This window comes from Phyllopteryx taeniolatus, chromosome 1, assembly GCF_024500385.1.
Source record: "Phyllopteryx taeniolatus isolate TA_2022b chromosome 1, UOR_Ptae_1.2, whole genome shotgun sequence".
In the NCBI taxonomy this organism is placed as follows: domain Eukaryota; kingdom Metazoa; phylum Chordata; class Actinopteri; order Syngnathiformes; family Syngnathidae; genus Phyllopteryx; species Phyllopteryx taeniolatus.
The window spans coordinates 34,275,679-34,298,901 of NC_084502.1; the positions used below are offsets into that span (position 1 = coordinate 34,275,679).

The window sequence follows — 23,223 nt, forward strand, 5'->3', positions numbered from 1 at the left end:
TCAGGAAAAACGAGTCCTTTGATGAACACGCAAGCTGTGTGTGTGTGTGTGTGTTTGTGTGTAGCATTATGAGGGGCAGTCGTGTTGTCAAACAGACAGTTTTCCTCAGATGAGTAGGCGTGTAGCAACCATGAAGTGGGCAGGTACTTGAATAATTCGTAACTTGCTATGTCACAAACATAGAAACATATGAGGGACCTTTAGGGACATTATTCAGGAGCTCTCACACTTACTATTCAAATGCTTTCACACACACAAACTACTGAAAGGCTCTCATAAGGACTACTCAAACATTCTCATACGCAGGAGTCTTGCTCTCATAAGGACTACTCAAACTCTCTCATTAACAATACTCAAATGCGTTCACCCGAGCACCTCAATCACATTCTCGCACACATCCCTGGCCTTCACGAGTTCATGTCTATCATGCTCACACACATGTCGATTATGCTCACACATGAATAGTGTAAATCTTTTATTAGGTAGTTCAATTCAAAAAGTGAAATTATAGAGATGAACTGCAGACTGCACACACTCAGAGTGAAGTACCGTAATATCTTGGGTATAATGCGCATTTCCCCCCCAAAAAATGTTTTCAAAAGTCAATAGTGTGCATTATACATATGTATATAGGACCATGGGGGAAAAAAAATCCCATTTTATAAATGTATGCCGCCATCCAGAGGTTATGAAAGAGCTGTACACTTTCATTCCAATGTCACCGCCACCTAGAGGTTATGAGAAAGGTGTACACTTTCATTCTAATATGCCGCAACCTAGAGGCTATGAAAAAGGTGTAGCCTACACTTTCATTCCAATATAACAGGGGTACGTATGACTGCATATACTGTACATACAGTTGTGCTCATAAGTTTACATACCCTGGCAGAATTTGTGTAATATATATATATATATTTTTTAAAATATGATTGAACAACAACCAGGCGGCACGGTGGACGACTGGTTAGAGCATCAGCCTCACAGTTCTGAGGACCAGGGTTCAATCCCTGGCCCCGCCTGTGTGGAGTTTGCATGTTCTCCCCGTGCCTGCGTGGGTTTTCTCCAGGCACTCCGGTTTCCTCCCACATCCCAAAAACATGCATGAATTGGAGACTCTAAATTGCCCGTAGGCATGACTGTGAGTGCGAATGGTTGTTAGTTTCTATGTGCCCTGCGATTGACTGGCAACCAGTCCAGGGCGTACCCCGCCTCATGCCCGATGACAGCTGGGATAGGCTCCAGCACGCCCGCGACCCTAGTGAGAAGCGGCTCAGAAAATGGATGGATGGATGAATAGATGAACAACAACCATCATTCATTTCTTTATGGTTATGTTTTGTTTAATGCTAATGCTTTTCTGAAATGCTTGACAGTTTAATTTGAATCCCATTAAACTAAAATTAAATGTATTTCACCTAGCACTTCATGTTTTCTTTAAAGAATTGTACCCAACTTACAAATTATGCCTGGGTAATCAAACATATGAGCACAACTGTGTGTTTTCACATTTACTTAATAAAAGTAATTTCCAAATAAGAGGAAGTAAATAAAGTATTACATGTTCAAATAAAGTGCTTAACTTCAAAATAATTCTTTGAAAAAATACTTCATTTTGATCATATGGGTAGAAGTAAAATCATGCATTGTAAAAATGCATTATACATAGGCAGAAGGGTTTTGAGGTCAACTTTTGGGGTGCGTATTTTACATGGGTGCGCATTATTCACGAGATATTATGGTATTTCATATTTAAAATATGTATTATTTTGATGATTATAGCACATACCAAATAAAAAACAATTCCCCATGTTGAGAAACTAAAATATAACGTCAAACGAACAAGTGAATTAATTCAAGAAATAAAGTGATTTTTAATGTAGAAATTAGGCTGGAATTTGCCCTCTGAAAAGTACTTCAGTGTTTACTCATCTATGAGTGCAGAAGAAAAACTTTTCAATTATATTCTAATTTATTGAGATGTACCTATATTACAAAAAAATATTTTTCTTGCTGCCTTTAAAGACTGGAGAGTTCAGGAACATGGAGTCTGTGAATTTGTCACTACGCTGCATTTTTCTGCTGAAAAACAAAAAGTGAGTGCAATGTTCTCTAGCTATATGATTCACCTTTTTTTTAAATATTCATATTGCACATAATTTGGCATATCGCAGGATTTGGAGTGTATGCTGTAATTTCTTTTGTGGTAAAATAAACACTTGATAGCTGAAAACAAACAAACAAAAATAAGTAAATCATTAAAACACATATTACAATTAATAAAATGGATATAGTGTATGCCGGCACGGTGGACGACTCGTTAGCACATCTGTCTCACAGTTCTGGGGACCGGGGTTCAGATCCCGGCCCCGCCTGTGTGGAGTTTGCATGTTCTCCGCGTGCCTGCAAGGGTTTTCTTCAGGTACTCCGGTTTCCTCCCACATCCCAAAAACATGCGTGGTAGGTTGATTGAAGACACTAAAGTGCCCATAGGGGTGAATGTGAGTGTGAATGGTTGTTTGTTTCTATGTGTGCCCTGCGATTGGTTGGCGACCGGTTCAGGGTGTACCCCGCCTCGCACCCGAAGATAGCTGGGATAGGCTCCAGCAGCCTAAAGAAGATGGATGGATGGAACAAAAATGACCCGCATTCATTTCCGATGGAATTTGATGGAAAACCTTTATTCTAATCAACTGTGACTGTCAGGAATACACTGTACACTATATTGCCAAAAGTATTCGCTCATCTGCCTTGACACACATATGATTTTAAGTGACATCCCATTCTAAAACCATATGTTTAATTTGCTGGTGGTCTGCCATGTGCAGCTATAACAGCTACTCTTGTGGGAAGGATTTCAACAAGGTTTAGGAGTAAGTTTATGTGACTTTTTGCCCATTCTTCTCGGAGCATATTTATGAGGTCACACACTGATATTGGAACTGGAAAACTCGAAATCAAGCCAAAGGTGTTCTATCGGGTTGAGGGCAGGACTCTGTGTAGGCCAGTCAAGTTCATCCATACCAAAATCTCTCATTCATGTCTTTATGGACCTTGGTTTGTGCAATGGTGCACAGACATGTTTGAACAGGAAAGGGTAATCCCCAACCTGTTTGACTGTCCAAAATATCTTGGTATGCTGAAGCATTCAGAGTTCCTTTCACTGGAGCTCAGGGGCTAATATTTTGGAAATTTCCACCTTTGTGGGAACAGTTTGGAGATGGCCCCCTTCCTGTTCCAATATGACTGCGCAGCAGTGCACAAATCAAGGTTCATAAAGACAAGAATGAAACCTCAACCCTAGAGAAAACTTTTGGATGCATTTGAACGGCGACTGAGAGCCAGGCCTTCTTGTCCAACATCAGTGTGTAACCTCACGAATGCGCTTCTGGGAAAATGGTCATATAGTCCCACAAATGCACTCCTAAACCTTGTGAAAAGCATTTGCAGAAGAGTTTAAGATGTTATAATTGCACAGGGTGGACCGATGTCATATTAAACCCTATGGATTAAGAATGGGATGTCACTTAAATTAATATCTGAGTCAAGGCAGGTGAGCAAATACTTTAAGTTGAACACACAGACTGTTTCAGATGTATCACCTCTTACACCACCTGTTTTACTTGCAAAAAACAATACGTCTAAGTATTATCTTCAATCTAGGCGTAAAACTGTTTTTACATTGCATTCATGACTACTGTGTGGAAGAATATGTGTGATTGGGTATCAATTCAACACAATCAGCAAGTTTACAGTTAGGTAAAAACAGCTAGCAAGCTAGCTAACATTACGTTATGTCACAGGTGTCAAACTCAAGGCCCGGGAGCCAGATTAGGCCTGCCACATCATTTTATATAGCCCGCGTAAGCAAATGTTGTGTATCAGCTTCCATTATTCTTGCTAAAATCTGTAATGAAAACTTGTCATACAGTATGTAATACATAACTGGGATATTGCAAGTATGTTTGGGCTGCTAGATATGCAAAGTAAATGGTCCTTCAGATACTATTTACAGGGTCAGTGAAGGGATTGGACTCTGAATCAGAAATATCAAACAATGAACTATAGTCCAGGTGGAGGCGTTAGCCGTCCATCTGAAAATGTAATTACACAATCCTACAGACCATGTTACAAAGGTTAAAAAACTTAAAAATAAAAACACTTCAAACATGAAAACAGACTTTTGTGGACTAAGATGTAATACCCAATGTAATAAAAATGGTGATTATTATTATTATTTATTTATTTTTTGTCAAAATGGCATATAACGCATTGATTCAGATATGGGTTATTTTGGACCCACTTATGGATAAGTGTAGGGTCCAGTCACTCATGCATCCAAAGGTTAAGAGTATAGAAAGTGTTTATAAGAGTATGGTAGAGGTTAGTGGTTTATAGGAGTGTGGGGAATATTAAAAGTCTCGGGAAGTTAATAACAATACATTACACTTATATAGCGCTTTTCTAAGGACTCAAAGACACTTCACAATTGCACAAATTATTCATTCACTCCACAGTCACACCTAGTGGTGGTAAGCTACTTGTGCAGCCACAGCTGCCCTGGGGCAGTCTGACAGAAGCATGGCTGCCATTCTGCACCTATGGCCCCTCCCACCACCACCAAACATCCAACCATATTCATTCATGGGCAATGTGGGTTAAGTGTCTTGCCCAGTGACACAATGACATAATGCGCTTGGGCGGGGATATGAACCAGCGACCATTCAGTTGTAGGACGTACTCTTACCCTCTCTACGGCATGCAACCAACATACAGGTTTAAACTGTCGCGATAAACTAGAGATTACAGTATTTGTTTCATCTTTTTACACAAATGGACAATGGGGCGCTCACCTATTCAGGGATGGCTCCTTGTAACTGACCATGCCCTTGAGCCTCCTGCTTCTCCCTTCGTTCTCTTAATCTGGGATGGCAATGGTGTTGGTGAGTGACGTTAAGGCTTTTTCTGCTGCAATAGACACTATTTTGTCACTCACACACAGACACTACATGACTGCTTTAGTTCAAGTAACTACACTATGTTTGGTTGAATGCCTTCTCCAAGTCCACAAAACACATGTAGACTGGTTTGGCGAACTCCCATGCACCCTTGAGGACCCTGTCGAGGGTGTAGAGCTGGTCCACTGTTCCACGGCCAGGACAAAAACCACACTGCTCCTCCTGAATCTGATTCTTACCAGGAAGGCTGAGGAGTGTGAGCCCCCTGTAGTTGGAACACACCCTGTTGTCCCCCTTCTTAAAAAGGGGGACCACCACCCCAGTTTGCCAATCCAGAGGGACTGTCCCCGATGTTGCAGAGGCGTGTCAACAAGGACAGCCCCACAACATCCAGAGCCATTAGGATCTCCGGGCGAATCTCATCCACCTTTTCCAGCTTTTTAACCACCTCGGTGCCCTCAACCCCAGAGAAAGGGGAGTCCGCCTCAGAGACCCAAGACTCTGCTTCCTCGTGGGAAGGTGTGTCGGTGGAATTGAGGAGGTCTTCGAAGTATTCTCCCCACTGACTCACAACGTCCCGAGTCGAGGTAAGCAGCACCCAATCACCACTATACACAGTCTTGATGGTGCATTGCTTCCCTCACCTGAGACGCCGGATGGTGGACCAGAATTTCCTCGAAGCCTTCTGGAAGTCTTTCTCCATGTCCTCACCGAACTCCTCCCACGCCTGTGTTTTTGCTTCAGCGACCACCAAAGCTGCATTCCGCTTGGCTAGCCGTTACCCATCAGCTGCCTAAGGAGTCCCACAGGCCAAAAAAGCCCGATAGGACTCCTTCTTCAGCTTGACGGGATCCCTCACCGTTGGTGAAAAAAGAGTTGATGTCGTAGCTGGACTGAGGGAACCTACCTCTTTCCTTAAGCTATTGGACTGTAGGGCCGACTCCATCTCGAGTGCCTGCTGGTTTGAAAGCCTTTTCTCATTGTCTGTCATTGCTATGGAGTTGTGGAATGTAACACAAATCAATATTTTCAGTGACATCGCATAGTAGCTACAAGCAGATGCTTTATATATAGACAAAAGTGGTGGGACATTCTACCTGCAGGTAAAGGAAATTAAAATGTTCTGAGGACCTGGGTTCAAATCTGACCTCACCTGTGTGGAGTTTGCATGTTCCCCACGTGCCTGCTTGGGTTTCCCCCCGTTACTCTGGTTTCCTCAAACATGTATTGACCAATCTATTTTAAAATAAATCTCCCAAGAATTTTTTTTTTTCACAAGAATGTGTGCGAGCATTTGTGACGGATATGTGAAAGGATTTGAGTATATTTTCTGAATGCATTTGAGGATGGTATGTGAATAGATTTGACATGTTTATCCGAGTTTATTTGACCTGCAGACATTTTATGACGTTTATGTGTGCGTGTCTTTGTATGAGTTGAAAAGGAAGTGGCTTTCAAAATAAAATATGCCATTAACCAAAAGCCATAAAGTACGTTTATGGGTTATAGCCTGGAGCACATATTACCATGTTACAGGTTAGATTGTACTGTATGTAGGCTGCGTGGCCTAATGGATAAGGCGTCTGACTTCGGATCAGAAGATTGAGGGTTCGAGTCCCTTCGTGGTCACCTTTTGGTGGCGGCTAAGAGTGACAGAGAATTTGTTTGTGGAGGCTGGAACACATGTTGCCATGTTACAAGCGTGTCACTGCTGTTGTACATGGAGAACACAAAATAATTTTATATTAAATATGGATGTAGTCAAGCTTCAAATTAGCAACAATTCTTTACATAGCACCAATTGACCTATGATTTGTTTAGATTTTGAATAAAAATAAATAATTCCTCTCAGGGAATAAAAGGGGAATACAAAATGCTGCTGTCGTAAGATTCATTGAGTGTTCAGATAGCGTCTTTTTAATTTTGTAAGTTTATAAAAAAAACACGTTAATATTAAAATGTAAAAACAATAAAACAGTCTCCCTTGACTTTGATTACAAGTGACTATGCACATTCTTATTACGCTGTGGTGCGTGGCTTCTGTCGCACCCCAGGCTGGAAATCTACACTACAAAAACAGAGCGGACGCTTTAATATGACGCTTGGCCCCTCGCCTACCTACCACGTGATGCTATCACGTTTTTATCGTTTTATCGTTTTAATTGGAAAGAATGCCTTTATTGTCATTGTCGTGCAGATACAAATTATTGCAGGCTTGCACGTCATACTTGTGTTTACATTAAAAAAAAAAAACAACTATGTAAAACACTAACCTATACTTAGACAAGACTAAATGCAGTAAATAAACAAAAGTTGCAGTTTTACACCCGTTTTGCCACCAGATGGAGACATGCCTCATTTGTCAATTAAAGTTCAGTCAAGACAACAATGCCAAAATGAAAATTTATCTGTTATAATACTTTCATACTTTCTCGTATGACCATCTTAAATACTGCGCAGGGAACCTGCCTACAACATGCGGGGAGACTCCATTTGCGAAACTGTTTATGTGCTTCTGTTGTTTTGCTTATGAATGGAGTTCAATGGAGCATAGTAGTTAAGGAATGTGTGAACAGTAGTGGATAGATAGTTACATATTAAGATAATTACTGTCAATACTCGATTTTTTGTATTACTACTTAAGGGATGAATAAAAATAGTCAAGGAAACATTTCATTTATTAATTGGTGAATTAATTATAATTCAATTCTTATGAATTATGCAATTAAATAAAAGGAATGAGTTATCATTTTATTGTCAAAATAGACTATTTTAAATATTTAACAAACACATTTTAGTATGTTTTTAACTATGTCTATGAAAGACCTGGCCAATCTGTCTTTTTTCAAATTTAAATGTAGCCCACAAAAGGTTGTTGTCCCCTAATCTAAATGGATGCCGCACCCACTGGTGTTATTCATTTTTCCCTTAGACTTTTTTTTTTAGTAAAACATGCTAAGAGTGGAATCCAGAGTGAGTGGATGTCTGTCACAATGAAATACTTGAAATAAATAAGTTGCTCTTTTGTTTGCCAGATTAAGGGTCGGAGAGACAGTTCACAGATGCAGACAGACTGCGTTTATTGATCTTAAAGAAATCCAGTGGCAAATTGATTTGATAACACGGTAGTTACACTGAAGATGTGCGTCGACGCATTGTTCTGATGCTCCATTTGCACAGTTACCGTGTGAATTATTGATATGACAGACCGTAGCTTTGCGTGTCAATACATCTCCCTGGATACAGAGATAGAACAAAAACCCTGACCAAGAGCAATAGATTGAGAGACAGATGCGAAGTGGGAAAAGTAAGAGGCTGCTGATGACAGGTTTGCTGATGAAGCAAGAAATTACAAACACAATCATGAAGAAATTGGTATTTGGCCAAAGTGTTTGAGAAAAATATGTAATAAAAAGTGCCTTTTAAAGCAGCCATCTGGCATTTGCTGCCTCTGTGTGTAGGGGTGGGGTGCAGTCTGAAGTTTAAAGTGGCACTCAACAGGCTCAAAAAATGTCATGTAAATTCGACACACCACACAGAAGAGTAATGTTAACAAGCCTGCCAAATTTGGAATCAATAAAAAAAATTGCTAAGTATATAAAATCCGGCATCAAAACTTGAAGAATAAGAGCCAACTCTCAGCTCTCAGACACTGTGGGCGTGTCGAATGGATGTGCCAAAAGGAATCAAACATACTGAGAGGGTGATAGCTTATACGATGTAAAATCACATTAGGAGGCTCAACTCCAAAACTGAATGGTTATGGACTATAATCAGAAAAATAAGCACACACGTGAACTTACACTCGTTGTTAGTGAGATAATGTCACAGCCGAACACAGCATTGGACGACAGCGGGACGGGAGGAGGAAGCCCGGGTCGTTAGATAATTGGCACGACCCCAGTCATTAGTATCAAGTTACCCATGAAGCCATGTCTCTGGTGAAAGTTTACAAAATGCGCACTGCAGAGTTGGCTGGTGCTGTTGATGTTCAGCTCGCCATCTGCATGTCTTCAAAAAGTCAGCCCATCGCTTTTTTATACCCTCATTTTTTGGGAGGTTAAATAACGTCACCGAGCTGTTCTGTAAATTGAGGCATCCAGCAAAGACACATTTTCGGGGTGTAGCCATCGTTAGCTTGTTAACTGCAAGCTGGAGTGGTAAATGGGCCTTGTTAATGGAAGCTAAGCACAGCTAACTCATAACTGGGCAGCATAACCAAATGAAACAACTTTGTCCTTCTTTTGTGGGGGAGGGAACCCGCGTGAGACTACGGGGTTGTGTTTTAGCCCCGCCCACAAAATCAGGAAAATTCAAACTGTGAAAAAGATGCTTAAGCTATATTTCAACAATTCAGCATTATATTGTTGTCCTCTAAGTCTTTGCATGTTTTCAGCACTTCAAACATATTTGTATGTATATGTATTTAGCCCGTGCCTGCGTGTGTCACGTACATGGCTAGGGTGAAGGCGAGGAACGCAAGGCAAGAACATGGTGGACCCAATTGCAGGGAAGGAGGGAGGGAAGGCAGGAGTGCGGGAATCTCAAAATAATAATATTTAATCACAATGATAAAAACAACTGGCGACTATGACATGGCAAGACATGTGACAACGACAATGAACCGACAAGAAAGGAAAGAAACCAGGGAACTAAATACAAACAAATTGACGAGACAACGAGGAACACCTGGACAAGACACGAGTGGCTGGAGAGAGCTGATTGGTCGAGACAAAGTAGACGAGAACAGGTGGACACAACAACCTAATGAGCACACGACAAACATGGAACACAGGAAAACATGGAACAAAACTAAACACAACCCAAACCAAAACACAGACCATGACAGCGTGGGTTTTCTTCGGGCACTCCAGTTTCCTCCCACATCCCAAAAACATGCATGGTAGGTTAATTGAAGAGTCTAAATTGCCCGTAGGTGTGAATGTTTGTGCAAATGGTTGTTTGTTTGTATGTGCCCTGCGATTGGCTGGCAACCAGTTCAGGGTGTACCCCGCCTCCTGCCCGATGACAGCTGGGATAGGCTCCAGCACTCCCGCGACCCAAGTGAGGAGAAGCGGCTCAGAAAATGTATTCTTCGTAAGTATTCTTCTCTTTTGCTGTCCAACTCTCAAACACACGCCAGTTCTGACGGATTACAGATTTTTCTGTAACACCGGCAATATACTGCTTTGATGGATATGCAAACAACTAGCAGGTCGACTGTTACACTTCAGATGTGCCAATTCAGCAGGAAAACAGTATAAAAATTAAGGCTTACAACACGGTGTATTGTAAAGTATGTATAGTCAATAGCTGCCAGAGTGTTTTATCATTTGTACCTGTCACTATTAACATTGTCGAAGTTCTTTTTACACCTGTGTGGCAGGTAGTAACGTTAAAACATTAATCAAAACTTTGCCTGTACAGTTAATAAATTATTTAATTTTGAGACAGTTTGATCCTGTAACCGATTCTATTTTCAGTATTTTCAATGGGGAAAATTATTATTAAGATGTTGATCACTAGTGTCTCAAAATAAATTGTGTTCCACCTGGGAGTTTCGACTGTAGGCAAGCATGCATAGTTCTTTTCTCCTTGGCCACATTTATATAGAGCATCATAACAACCTACTTATGTGCTGTGGAGAAATAACATGAAAGGTCAAGATGTGTCTTGCCTAATTGAATTCCAAATGTATTGTCGTGCAGGCCGGCTTTTCCTCACGGCGTCAGCATTCAAAATTTTTAGTAATCCTGCACTACAGGGTCATTGAGTGAGTGGGTGTATTATTTGTAGAACAGCGAAAAATAAGGTTACGTCAAACAATATCAAACAAAAAGTGTTTTATTTTGCGTCTTTGTGTGCGAAGAGGCACAGTGCCCATAAAATAGGGCACAGACAGGCTTGGCAATGCCTTGCTTTGCGAAAGGGCAAAACACAAATATTTGTTGTATTCATTTATGTATTAATTTGTATTCATTGTTATTCATGCATTCAAATTATGTCATAATTATTTTTACATGCAGGGTTATAAATGAGTTACACAATACACCTGAGGGCAGATTTATTCAGCTTGTACAGCTGTACTTGGAGAGGTTGCATCTGTGGAAGACTTGTTTACGAATGACTTGTTTAGCCACTTGGAGGAAGCAATGCAATATATATATTGCAAAAAATTGTCCGTGAATGTGAGCACGAATGGTTGTTTCTTTATATGTGCCCTGCGCTTGGCAAGCCACCGGTTCAGGGTGTACCCCGCCTTTCACCCAAAGATAGCTGGGATAGGCTCCAGCACGCCCGCGAGGAGGATAAGCGGTATGGAAAATGGATGGATGGGTCGTTCTTGAATATTAAATCATCATTAATCATTAAAATAACAGACAATTTCATCATATTTCATCAGTTTTTTTAAACAATAACCATGATTCTTCACTGACCGGCTGCAAAAAAAACCATTATTATTATTATTTTAAACGAATTAATAGTAATAATGATAATAATATTGTTATTATTACCATTATTATTATTATAACATTGTTATTATTATTATAGTTTTCTTTTTTGAGAGCACAAACAAGTCAACAGCGCCTCTGCTCTTAAGTTGGGCACTCCATTTTCCCTCAATGGGTTTGAGATATGATCCATCCATTCATTTTCTGAGCCGCTTTTCCTCACTAGGGTCGCGGGAGTGCTGGAGCCCATCCCAGCCATCATCGGGCAGGAGGCGGGGTACACCCTGAACTGGTTGCCAGCCAATCACAGGGCACATATAAACAAACAACCATTTGCACGCACATTCACACCTACGGGCAATTGAGAGTCGTCAATTAATTTTTATACAATAGATAACCGAAAGTTTTTCTCAATCAGTCAGTGCTAGATCAGTTAATGCACTGCAATGGACTTGACACCAGGCTGTTGCTTTGCCTCCAAACAAATGATGCTACATTAGTCACGCTTGTCACACATTTGCTGTGCGTGTGCTTCATGGCCCGAGGTGGGTGGGATAAGACTGACACAGTGTGACAAAATACCAGACATTGTTAACTACTGACTTGTGTTTTTTACCCTCATGACCACCATGTTTCACTTTGAATGTGGACCTAAAAATGTGTCTTGTCATTTCTACACAAACATACAGTAAATATTTTCCATCATCTTCTATGGGTTTTTGGCTTCATCCACATCTATACTTTGTAACTTCTTTGAAAGACGCCACAGTGCACACTGTTCTCTCTTTGTGTTAAACTATTTTCTTACCTCACTCAAGATTGAATCTCCATCTATCCATCCATTTACTTCCACTTATCCGAGGTCGGGTCATGGGGGCAGCAGCTTAAGCAGGGAAGCCCAGACTTCCCTCTCCCCAGCTACTTCGTCCAGCTCTTCCAGGGCGATACCGAGGAGCTCCCAGGCCAGCCAAAAGACGTAGTCTCTCCAGCATGTTCTGCGTCGTCCCTGGGGCCTCCTTCCGGTGGGATGTGGCTGGAACACCTCATCAGGGAGGCGCCTGGGGGACATCCTCACCAAATGCCCGAGCCACCTTATCTTGCTCCTCTATATGCAGAGGAGCAGCGGCACAACTCTGAGCCCCTACTGGATGACTGAGTTTCTCACCCTATCTCTAAGGGAGAGCCTGGACACCCTGCGAAGGAAACTCATCTCAGACGGTTGTATCCGTAATCTTTTTGTTTCGACCCACAGCTTGTGACCATAGGTGAGGGTAGGAACGTAGATCGGTAAATTGAGAGCTTTCCCTTTTGGCTCAGCTTCTTATTCACCATGACAAAGCGATACTAAGTCTGCATCATTGCAGACGCTGGACCAATCCGCCTGTCCATCTCCCACTCCATTCTTCCCTCAGTCGTGAACAAGACCCCGAGATACTTGAACTCATCCACTTGGGGCAGGATCTCTTCCCCGACCTGCAGAAGGCACTCCACTCTTTTCTGACTGATGATGATGATCTCAGATTTGGAGGTGCTGGTTTTCACGCCCCCCACCTTACACTGGGCTGCGAACCGCTCCAGTGAGTGCTGAGGATCGCGGCTTGATGCAGCCATCAGAACAACATCATCTGCAAAAAGCATAGACGTAATACTGATGTCGCCAAACCGGACACCCTCCATTCCTCGGCTGTGCTTACAAATTCTGTCCATGAAGGTAATGAACAGAATCGGTGACAAAGGGCAGCCTTGGCAGAGTTCAACCCCCAGTGGAAACATATTCAACTGCCTGCCGGCAATGCGGACCAAACTCTGACACCTGTCATACAGGGACCGGACATCCCATATCATGGGGTCCAGTACCCCATACATCCCGGAGTCGAATGCCTTGTCCAAGTCCACAGAACACATGTATACTGGTTGGGTGAACTCCCATTCCTAGAAGTCTGTGCTGTTGACATTTACAGCAACACTATTTACAGCAACTTGACTTTAAAAAAAAATTAAAATCTAAATCAGTAGGAATCTACTGCGGCTTACCATTTGGATTTAAACAGTATATAGTACCAGTGGACCAGGCCGGACACCTCATGCTAACGTTGGTTACTATACTATGGGTATAAACACCAAATAAGGCATTGTATTTTCTGAAATAACATTTTGTAAGATGACGTAGTTTATTGATATCAATGCACTAGTGATATACTTTTAAGTGTACTGTGTTATTTGAATTCTTCTTTTGCCAAAATGTTGGCACTTTTCGGTGAAATAATGGTTTTCATGTCTGAATTTGCATTTTCTCCTTTGGCTCCTGTGGGTTTTACTCCAGTTTCCTCCCCCCTCCCAAAAACATTCTTCTTCGGTTAATTGAAGAATCTAACTTGCCCAAACATGTGAATGTGTGGGACCTCACTTGCAACCATAATAAGATCAAGAACTATAGGAAATGGATGAATGGATGTCCTGCTTCTCAGTTGAGAGTATACTTTTAAGTTATACATTATTGATGCGGAAGTATTCAGTTTGAGGTCAAAAAAAAAAAAAAAAAAAAAAAAAGAAATTATTATTTTTTTAACCTGATTTTCATTTTTCTGCAAAAACAGGTAAACATTTTGGGGGAAAATAAAGCTTTAATGCCACTTTTTAGCAAAGTTAAGATAGACTGTCTTATTGTTTTGACTATTAATATGGGTTTGCTTCTTTTTACATGAATGAGATATGCTTCCGTAAACCCAATCCCCTTTGTTCATTTTTACACGGTTAAGAATGCTAAAATGTTACTTAAAACATTCCTTGTACAGTTCATAAAGGTTTTATGATGGTTTGTCCCTGGAAGATCTGTATCCATCCATTTTCTATACCACTTTTCCTTGTCTGGTCGCCACTCGCCACTCAGTCACAAATAGAGCCAGACAATTAGTCACATGCGTTCATCACTGACTGTAAATCAGTCAGACCACACGCTGTCTACACGGAGGTTAGATAAGTGAATTGTTCCACTGTCAGTAATATGCCTGAAACAAATCATTTTTATTTCTCTTGTATCCTGTGGGAAAATTGTTACATTGCCAAACAAGATAATATGCTTTGTTTCAAAAGAAAAAAGGACAATATGTTTGCTTAGTATGTTAAAGATGCATATAAAACAATCAAATGCCAGTGAATACCTATCAGATGAAGTCAAATATCTAATTTGAATGAATATCTCTCATGAGTAAGTAAACAGTAGGGATGGGGGCATCAGACAAGTAGTTTTTACAACACTACTTTATTGGCTTGAACTTCCTCATTGAAAGAATATGCCAGAAAGGAACATGTAAAGCGTTAATAAGGACTGAGTCATGCATGTGGTCACTCTCAAACTCGTCAGCAAAAAAGAGATGTGTAAGTGATATTGGGCTGTGTGCAGTGTGCACTGTCAACTTTGTTTTGCTGACTTCACCGCTTAGGGCTCAGTTGCATTCATGCCAATAATCCTGCCATCATTAAAAATACTAGTCGGATGAAGAGAAGATGAAGAGAAAGCTTTAGCTTTCCGCTCTGTCCTCATTTCCCTGTCTCTCCCGCTGTGTACAGAGAAGGTGACACTTGGACAGAAGTGTGTTCCCACTCCATTCTCCAACAAGACAGTAAATCCTGAGAGGGCTGCAGCCTTCCCCCCCAAGAGCCGATTTACCAGCTCTTCTTCCCAAAGGCGCTTAGATTTCTGTGGGCGTTATTTAGGAGGAGGACTGCTGAGAGGACAGTGGATTTTTCCAGAAACATAGACTCATGTCAACTCTGTGGTGGCCTGCAGTGTGGCTTCTTGAACACAGAAAAAGTTAACACTGCACAACCTACATTCAGAAAAAGTGGAAAAGTATAACCCTAGTTCCAATTGGGAATGCAGAGGATTCAGTATTGAGCCAAAAAGACATAACTATAACAAAGCAAGATCCATGTAGATTTTCAAATATATCTCCCACAAGACTGTAAAATCGAGAAGATTTAAGATACCGTTTGTTGGTTGGTTGTTCAGTTAGCTGCTTAACAAATTTCCACAAAACATTGAGTGTCTCAATTAAATGGGAATTCTAAAGAGGCTCTAAGTAGATATCAGTCTTTTGTTTCTGTTGTTTTTAAGCTCCCTAAAAAATGAAGAAAGTAAAAAAGCACTGGATTGACTTTTTGTAGACACGCAGATGGCCATGTTCGGCTGTGACGTTATGTCACCAACAACGAGGGTAAGCTGACTTGTGTAATTATTTTTCTAATTGTAGTCCACAATAACCATTCAATTTTGAAGTTGAGCCTCCTAACGTGATTTTACATTGTATAAGCTATCACCCCCTCAGTATGTTTGATTCCTTTTGGCGCATTCATTCAACACGCCCACAGCGTCTGAGAGCTGAGAGCTGGCCCTTATTCTTTGAGTTTTGAGGCCTGATTTGATATCATTTGCGATTTTTTAAATTTTATTTTTCTTATTCATTCGAATTTGGCAGGCTTGTTTACATTACTGTGGTGTGTTGAATTTACATGACATTTTGTGGACCTGTTTAGTGCCACTTTAAAGCAAATTTGGTGCTATGACCCATTGAAAGCCATTTAAACCAATCAGAAACCTTAAGAAAGTAATTTCTGGAAATGCCACAACAATTAAAGTAAAATTGTGCATGTGGACTGATAGTGAAATGGACTTCTATTTTAATGGTAAAGTATGATGAAGTAGAGGTGAAAGTTGAAATCAGCGACAGCTTTCACATCCATCTATCCATCCATTCATTTTCTACAGTGCTTTTCCTCATTAGGGTCACAGTGAGCTGGCTCCTATCCCAGCTGACATTAGGCGAGAAGCGGGGTACATCCTGGACTGGATGCCAGTCGGTCAAATGGCACGAGAAGACAAAGCACGTGGACTCTTTAGAGTCAGCAATTAAACTAACATTTGTGTTTTTGTCAGAGGGAGATGATGCATACCCATGCAACCACGATATTGTTCATCCAGGAACGCTGGAGCCAAGATTCTGTGAGGAATAATTTTTAATTCAAGTCATGTGACTCAAGTCCACACCTCTGTCTATAAGTGGGTCATGTAGACGGAATACACACAATTTAAAGGAGGAAAAAGGAGAAAAAGTTCCTCCATGTCTTTGGAACTCAGTTGAAATGTTTGCCCTGTTAATTATGCCTATGCTAAGCTAATTTTCATTGGAAAAAGACTCAGGTTGACTATTAGAACAAGATTTGAACTTGTGTATGCCAACATTTTTCTTGTGATGGGAGTCCGGATGTTTTAGCTGGGCTTCCAGCAAATGTCAGTGCAATTCATCCAGAAGATTTTCTTTTCAAGAGCACATATATTTTCTCTTTAGGCTACAGAAGGTGACAGTGAAAAGCTAGACATTGTCCTATGGGGACAGTGGAACTTTTGCTGAATCTCCTGTCAAGTTGAGTTATGTAATTGTGGACAAAAGCAGTAGATTAACTGTTCAACAGACCTGTTCCTCAAGGAGATAAAACTCTTCATCGCTCCATTCAGCCATGAGAGAAGATACAAGATACAGTACATTTACTGTCATTGCAATACACTTGACTGGACAGTGAAATGGAATAAGTTTTGCTGGTCTGTAGTCAGGATTTAAAGAAAAAAGGAAACATCTAAGAAGACTATAACAGATACAAAGAGTCAGCTAGTGCAGGCATCAATGTAAAATAAAAAATAAAAATGACTAATATTTTAACTTTATTTCCATCACTATCAGCTTCACTGTGCAAAATGTCATTCAATGTTAATTTCTATTGAAATGGTGGCCTCGTAATTAGCTAGTAATCTGGCTCAAATTTGTGATGTTTGGCGTGAGAATCTCAGCTCAGACCTTCTTGTGTGGAGTTTGCTTGTTTTCCCCATCCTTATGGGGGTTTTCTCTGGGTACTCTGGCCTCCTCTCACATTCCAAAAACATGCACGTTAGGTTCATTCTAAATTGTTCATAGATGTAAATGTGAGTCTGGTCTGTTTCCATATGTCCTACGATTAACTGGCGACCAGTCCAGGGCACACCCTGCCAAATCAGACGGGATAGCCTCCAGTTCACGTGCGAGGCTGTGACCTTAATGAGGACAAGCGCTAGCATCAAAAGCATAAATGGATGATGATGCTGTGACAAACTCACCAAGGAAGACGACTGCGTACACGTGTACTCATTCTTTTGTACCTTTTACTTATGAAGTGTCTCTTTAGCTATATAACACTAAGCATGAGCAACTAGGACTTAAGTTCCACTGTGTTTCAGTTTATTTCAGATCACGAGTTTTGGGATCTACACTATGTGCTTTCTTAAGGACTGTAACCATGAACAACAAATGTCATGTATGTTACGAAATGAATTTGTGAATTACAGGTAAGCGTGAGCACACCTGTCTCTTCTTGGTACTTTCAGCACAAGTGTGTGTGTGTACATGTGTGCGTGTGTGTTGTTTTTCTTTTCTGTACAGCACATTTCTATGGCATGAAATGTCTTAAGAAATCACGTCAGCAGAACCAGTGACCCCCTTTTACGTCTGCTCTTATCTTCTTATCTTTCACAGGATTGATTTTCACATTTATCTTCAGTTTAATAGCCACAGTCCTCCCAGAGGTCAAATTCTTGATTGTAATTCATTCCTGTTGTCTATTCAAAACATGTATTGCCGAATGTTATTTTTTTGGGGGGGTGTTAGATTTAAAAAAAACATTGTTTTTTGTTTTTTAATCTTGATTGGGCTGGTTTTGTTTTAATAATGTAACATGAAATTAATTTGTTCTGATGCAAATGCAATATTCCAGACAACAGGAGAGGGACAACTCATGAACCAAAGCATCGTTTCTAACACATGACATGCTGTCCATGACACATTCTCTTATTTGTACAACACAAATACATGTGTAATGATGTGCAATATTAGCATTAGCACAACCATGCAAAATTCAACTAGTAAACTGACACTGTTGCAACTGACCCGATTCCATTGTTGCGAAGTGCATTGCTTTAGGTACAATACTTGACTACTTGATGTTTGACTACTTTAATAGAATCCTGACAATTGCTGTGCTCTTCTTTTGCTCTTTTCTCTTGTATTGTGTATAATTCCAGACTGTGGGATTACTGAGGATTCTTGTTTTACTTTTAACATACAGTCGTGCTAAAAAATGACAAAATATGTGCATGTCTGTTTTTTATTGAACCAATGTACATCACAGTATCTTAATATAGTGCATGCACAAATGCATGCATAAAAGATCCACACTCTTCAACAGCAAAGAGTTTGAAGCAAATAAACCATGTACTGTTTTTTTCTTTTTCTTTTCTTCCCCCCAGAGCAAAAGACAATTCAACAGCAAACCAACATTAAGTGCAAGAAGTCATTTTGGTCCTTTTATCCACAAAAACTAACTCATTCAAAGATTTGAATATTATACTGTTTGTCCTCCATGTCATTCAAAATCCCCAAATTAATAAGGACGACTCACCTGTATGATACAGTGCATTATATAGGGCAGGAATGTTGCCCGTCACCATACCCGTTCTGCGACGCAATTAACAGTGTTATATGTCGCTGTTTTTGGAGGACACCGAGCAAACAACTCCTCATGCACTTTAAACGAACTGTCAATGGTTCTTGCAAAGAAAAAAATAACATTTTAATTAATCGAGGGCCACTCCGAGTGTGTACAACAAGTTGCCTATCCCTGTTCTATTTTGTATTTGTTACTGCTGCGCTAATGATGAAGTAAAAGTTGTTTGATGGTTTAAAATGATTGCAATAACAATAATTTAAGGCAAATTTTCATTAGCCTGTTTTTGGCGTTAGCATTAAGCTAGTGAATGCTAACGATTGCAGCAGTTATGCTGTGCAGCCAGGAAAAACACTATGAAATTAAGAAAATAGACTGTTGACAATAAATTTATCCAATTTCAGGGAATATTTTTTTTTAAATTTAGGTTTTAAATGTAGGTCAGAGCTTCTGATACGGTTTAGGCCAGAAGAGAAGGATTTGCTGGTCCTGACTAATCACCAGATAGATAGATAGATAGATAGATAGATAGATAGATAGATAGATAGATAGCACATGTAAATCCTGCTTCTTCATTCTTCCCCTGTACCTATTTTTTTCTTCAGCGTTTCATCTGTTGGATTGTCGATTGCTGCATCAAAACCTTTGCATATGCAACTGAAGACTGGAACTAACAAGCTGAGTGGTGAATCAAAATAGAAAGATGGCGACGCTCCGGGCATGGCTCTGGGCCTCGGGAGACAACAACGAAGCAGAGAGGGAGGGATTAGCATAGCTTTGAGTGACCGAGCCTTTGTCCGGCAACATCTGCAGTCCAAAGATTTGCCTTGCACGACGTCGATTTGCACATCAAAACAACCTCTTAGTTGAAAGGCTGCACCTGCTTCAAAATCCCTGAGCATCTATGCTTATGTCCCTCCTCCAGGATGAATCCCAAATGGCAGCTGGGAGACGTCTCTTAAACGTGTTATTAGTTAGTGTGGCTATCCAGTTACGCTCTTTCAGCAGTTGTCTTTATAAGCTCATTAATTTGCCATTAGCATACGGAAGCTAGTTTCCCTTCCTATGCTCATGGAGCTGCAGAGCTTTCAATTATTTAGAGCTGGCTGAGCACTTCTACGAATGACTGTTTTTGTGTTCTGCTAACCGTGCTTCATGAATTATTAAATCAGACGATAAGAGGAGAGGCCTGTTGAATCTCAGCAGTTTAATCAATGTTTTAACCTAATTAACACAGGGACGAGACGAGAGTGAGCATACCCCTTTTTACTTTTTGCTTGATTTATGTTTTTTTTTTGAGGGGGGTTTATATTACAAAATTAAACAAAAAAAAAAACACAAGTATTGCCCAGTATTTAGTAGAAGCACCCTGTTGCGCTAATACAGCCATTAGTTTTTCACACCTGGATTTGGGGATCATCTGCCATTCCTCCTTACAGATCCTCTCCAGTTCTGTCAGGTTGGATGGGGAACGTTGGTGGACAGCCATTTTCATGTCTTTCCAGAGATCCTCAATTGGGTTTACGTCATGGCTCTGCCTGGGCCATTCAAAAGCAGTCACAGAGTTGTTCTGAAGGCACGCCTTCAATTTTAGCTGTGTGCTTAGGGTGATTGTCTTTTTTAAAGGTGAACCTTCAGCCCAGTCTGATGTTCTGAGCACTCTGGAGAAGGTTTTCATCCAGGATACCCCTGTACTTGGCCGCATTCATCTTTTCTTTGATTGCAACAAGTCGTTCTGTCCCTGCAGCTGAAAAACACACCGACAGCATGATGCTGCCACCACCATGCTATCCTAATCAAGTCCAATCAGTATAATTAAACACAGCTGGACTCCAATGTAGTTGCAGAACCATCTCAAGGATGATCAGAAGAAATGGACAGCACCCGAGTTAAATATATGAGTGTCACAGCAAAGAGTCTGAATACTTATGGCTGTGTGGTATTTCAGTTTTTCTTTTTGAATAAATCAGCAAAAGTTTCAACAATTACGTTTTTTTTCTGTCAATATGGGGTGCTGTGTGTACATTTAATAAGGAAAAAAATTAACTTAAATGATTTTAACAAATGACTGCAATATAACAAAGAGTGAAAAATTTAAGCGGGTCTGAAAACTTTCCGTACCCACTGTACCTAATATACCTCTTAAACCATTCATTAGTTCATTCATCTTCCGTTCCGCTTATCCTCACTAGGGTCACGGGCGTGCTGGAGCCTATCCCAGTAATCTTTGGGCGAGAGGCGGCGTACACCTTGAACTGGTCATCAGCCAATCGCAGCGCACATATAAACAAACAACCATTCGCGCACACATTCACACCTAAGGGCAATTTAGAGTCTTCAATCAACCTACCATGCATGTTTTTGGGATGTGGGAGGAAACCGGAGTGCCCAGAGAAAACCCACGCAGGCACGGGGAGAACATGAAAACCCCACACAGGCGGGGCTGGGATTTAATGGTCTAGTTCAGGGGTGTCAAACTAATTTTTGTCGCAGGCCATGTTGTAGTTACGATTTCCCTCAGAGAGCTGTTACGACTGTGAAACCATATAAATGGTTAATCGCCTCATATTATTGCATATACACAACAAATAGATGAATAACCAATTCTGAAATCAGAAGTCAAGGATACTGGGTTGTTTAGTTATTGTAAAAACGAAAAAAGGGGGGATTGGTAACAAAAATTGCTTACAATATTTTAACATTATTTATTACACATGACAATAAAACATTTTGGTACAGATTTGAGCAAGAATCACAGGAGTTGATGCACATGATTTGCTCCGCGGGCCACATAATATGATGTGGCGGGCCGGATCTGGCCCCCGGGCCTTGAGTTTGACACTAGTGATCTAGTTCCTCATATCGACCATATTTATATAGTATTTGATGTTCAAATATGTATGTGCCATATTTACACCATGTTTATGGTATGACATATATTTTTACTGTATTTTATTACTTGTCTTTTGTTGTGCCTTAGGCAAATAGATGTCGTGATTAAAATAACACTTAAAACACTAGTTCTTGTACTTACACCATTTCATCTACATATATGCATACTGTACTTGTGTGCATCACTACTGATTTTGGCATGCTGTGAATCCAGTTAAGGCACCCGCTTTACTTTCAATAAATCTCATGGCACACCACCAAGCAACTGTACTACTGCTACTGTACTGACATAATGATGATTTCGTCTGAATTTACTCACAAATTGACTTCGTGGCGTTACAAGGATTCCCACATAGTTTCTAGGCAGGACACACCCCACTGCAACATGATTGGCTCCTGAGTCAGGAGAAGGGCAGTCTACGCATATGTAACGAGATGACCATCCCAAACATGAATCACATTTGTATGAAATAAAAACTAAGAAGTTTGTTATGGTTAGGTTTAGGCCTAAGTTTGAGGTGGTTTAGGATGGGTTACATTTCGGATTAGGGTGAGTTAGGGTTAGTGGGAAACACATTAACGTCACATACTTATTTTCCCGTCTGGAAGCAGTAGGGTGTGTTCTACAGGGATACAACAGACAATCATAGTGCAGCGGCGCATGTCCTGGAACCATTAATATTGGAACAGGGTGTGTCCTGCCTAGAAACTATGTGGCAATCCTAATAACGCTACTCAGTGCAAAATCTTAGCCTGTTTAATTGGACAAAAGCAATGACTTATTCCGTTTATGAATGGCAACAGGTAGATAAACAGGTTAATTGTACCTTCTGCCACTTAATGGTAGAGTGTTTAATTGATCTGCCTGTCTCTACATCACTGTCATAGATTAATTAATAATTAGTAATAATTTTCACAAAAATGTAGTGAAATTGGATTATTTTCCACTGCCACCGAGTTGATCTCTGACAGCACACTACAGTAGTGTGCCGCGGCTCCCTGGTTGGGAATCACTGGCCTAGAGGATAAGATGCGCAGCGGCCTACTTTTTATTTGCATTTCAGTTTTGAGTACCGCTATGTTATATTTTCCCTTTTTTTTTTTACGAAGATCAATTTCAGCATCAGATCAGGAGTAGCAAACGAGCCATTTTATCCCCAGGTTTATTGTAAACATGGACACTTATGCAGTTAAACAAATTCAATGTACAGTTGCAGTATGAAGAAAGTGACGAATCTTCAGATAGGAAGAAGAAGATTAGTGGATCAAAGTTGCCCCAATGCCCACAGCTGGAATCGGGAGCCAGTTCATCCGGGAGCCAGTTAAACCATACCACCGGTAGCCTGGGTCTATGATATATAGGCAGCCTTATTGAGTTGTGGTGCTAGCTCGTA

The 23,223-nt window shown here is 40.6% G+C and overlaps 1 long non-coding RNA gene and 1 other non-coding gene across 2 annotated transcripts; both read left to right on the forward strand.

The window, feature by feature from the left end:
* The first annotated feature begins 6,511 nt into the window (after positions 1–6,511).
* Positions 6,512–6,584, forward strand: trnar-ucg (transfer RNA arginine (anticodon UCG)). Its single transcript has one exon. It is a non-coding gene; the product is annotated as a tRNA-Arg (tRNA).
* Positions 6,585–15,487: 8,903 nt separating this feature from the next.
* LOC133474678 (uncharacterized) lies at positions 15,488–18,263 on the forward strand. Its single transcript, XR_009787595.1, has 3 exons — positions 15,488–15,624; positions 17,676–17,783; positions 17,971–18,263. It is a non-coding gene; the product is annotated as an uncharacterized LOC133474678 (long non-coding RNA).
* The last annotated feature ends 4,960 nt before the right edge of the window (positions 18,264–23,223 follow it).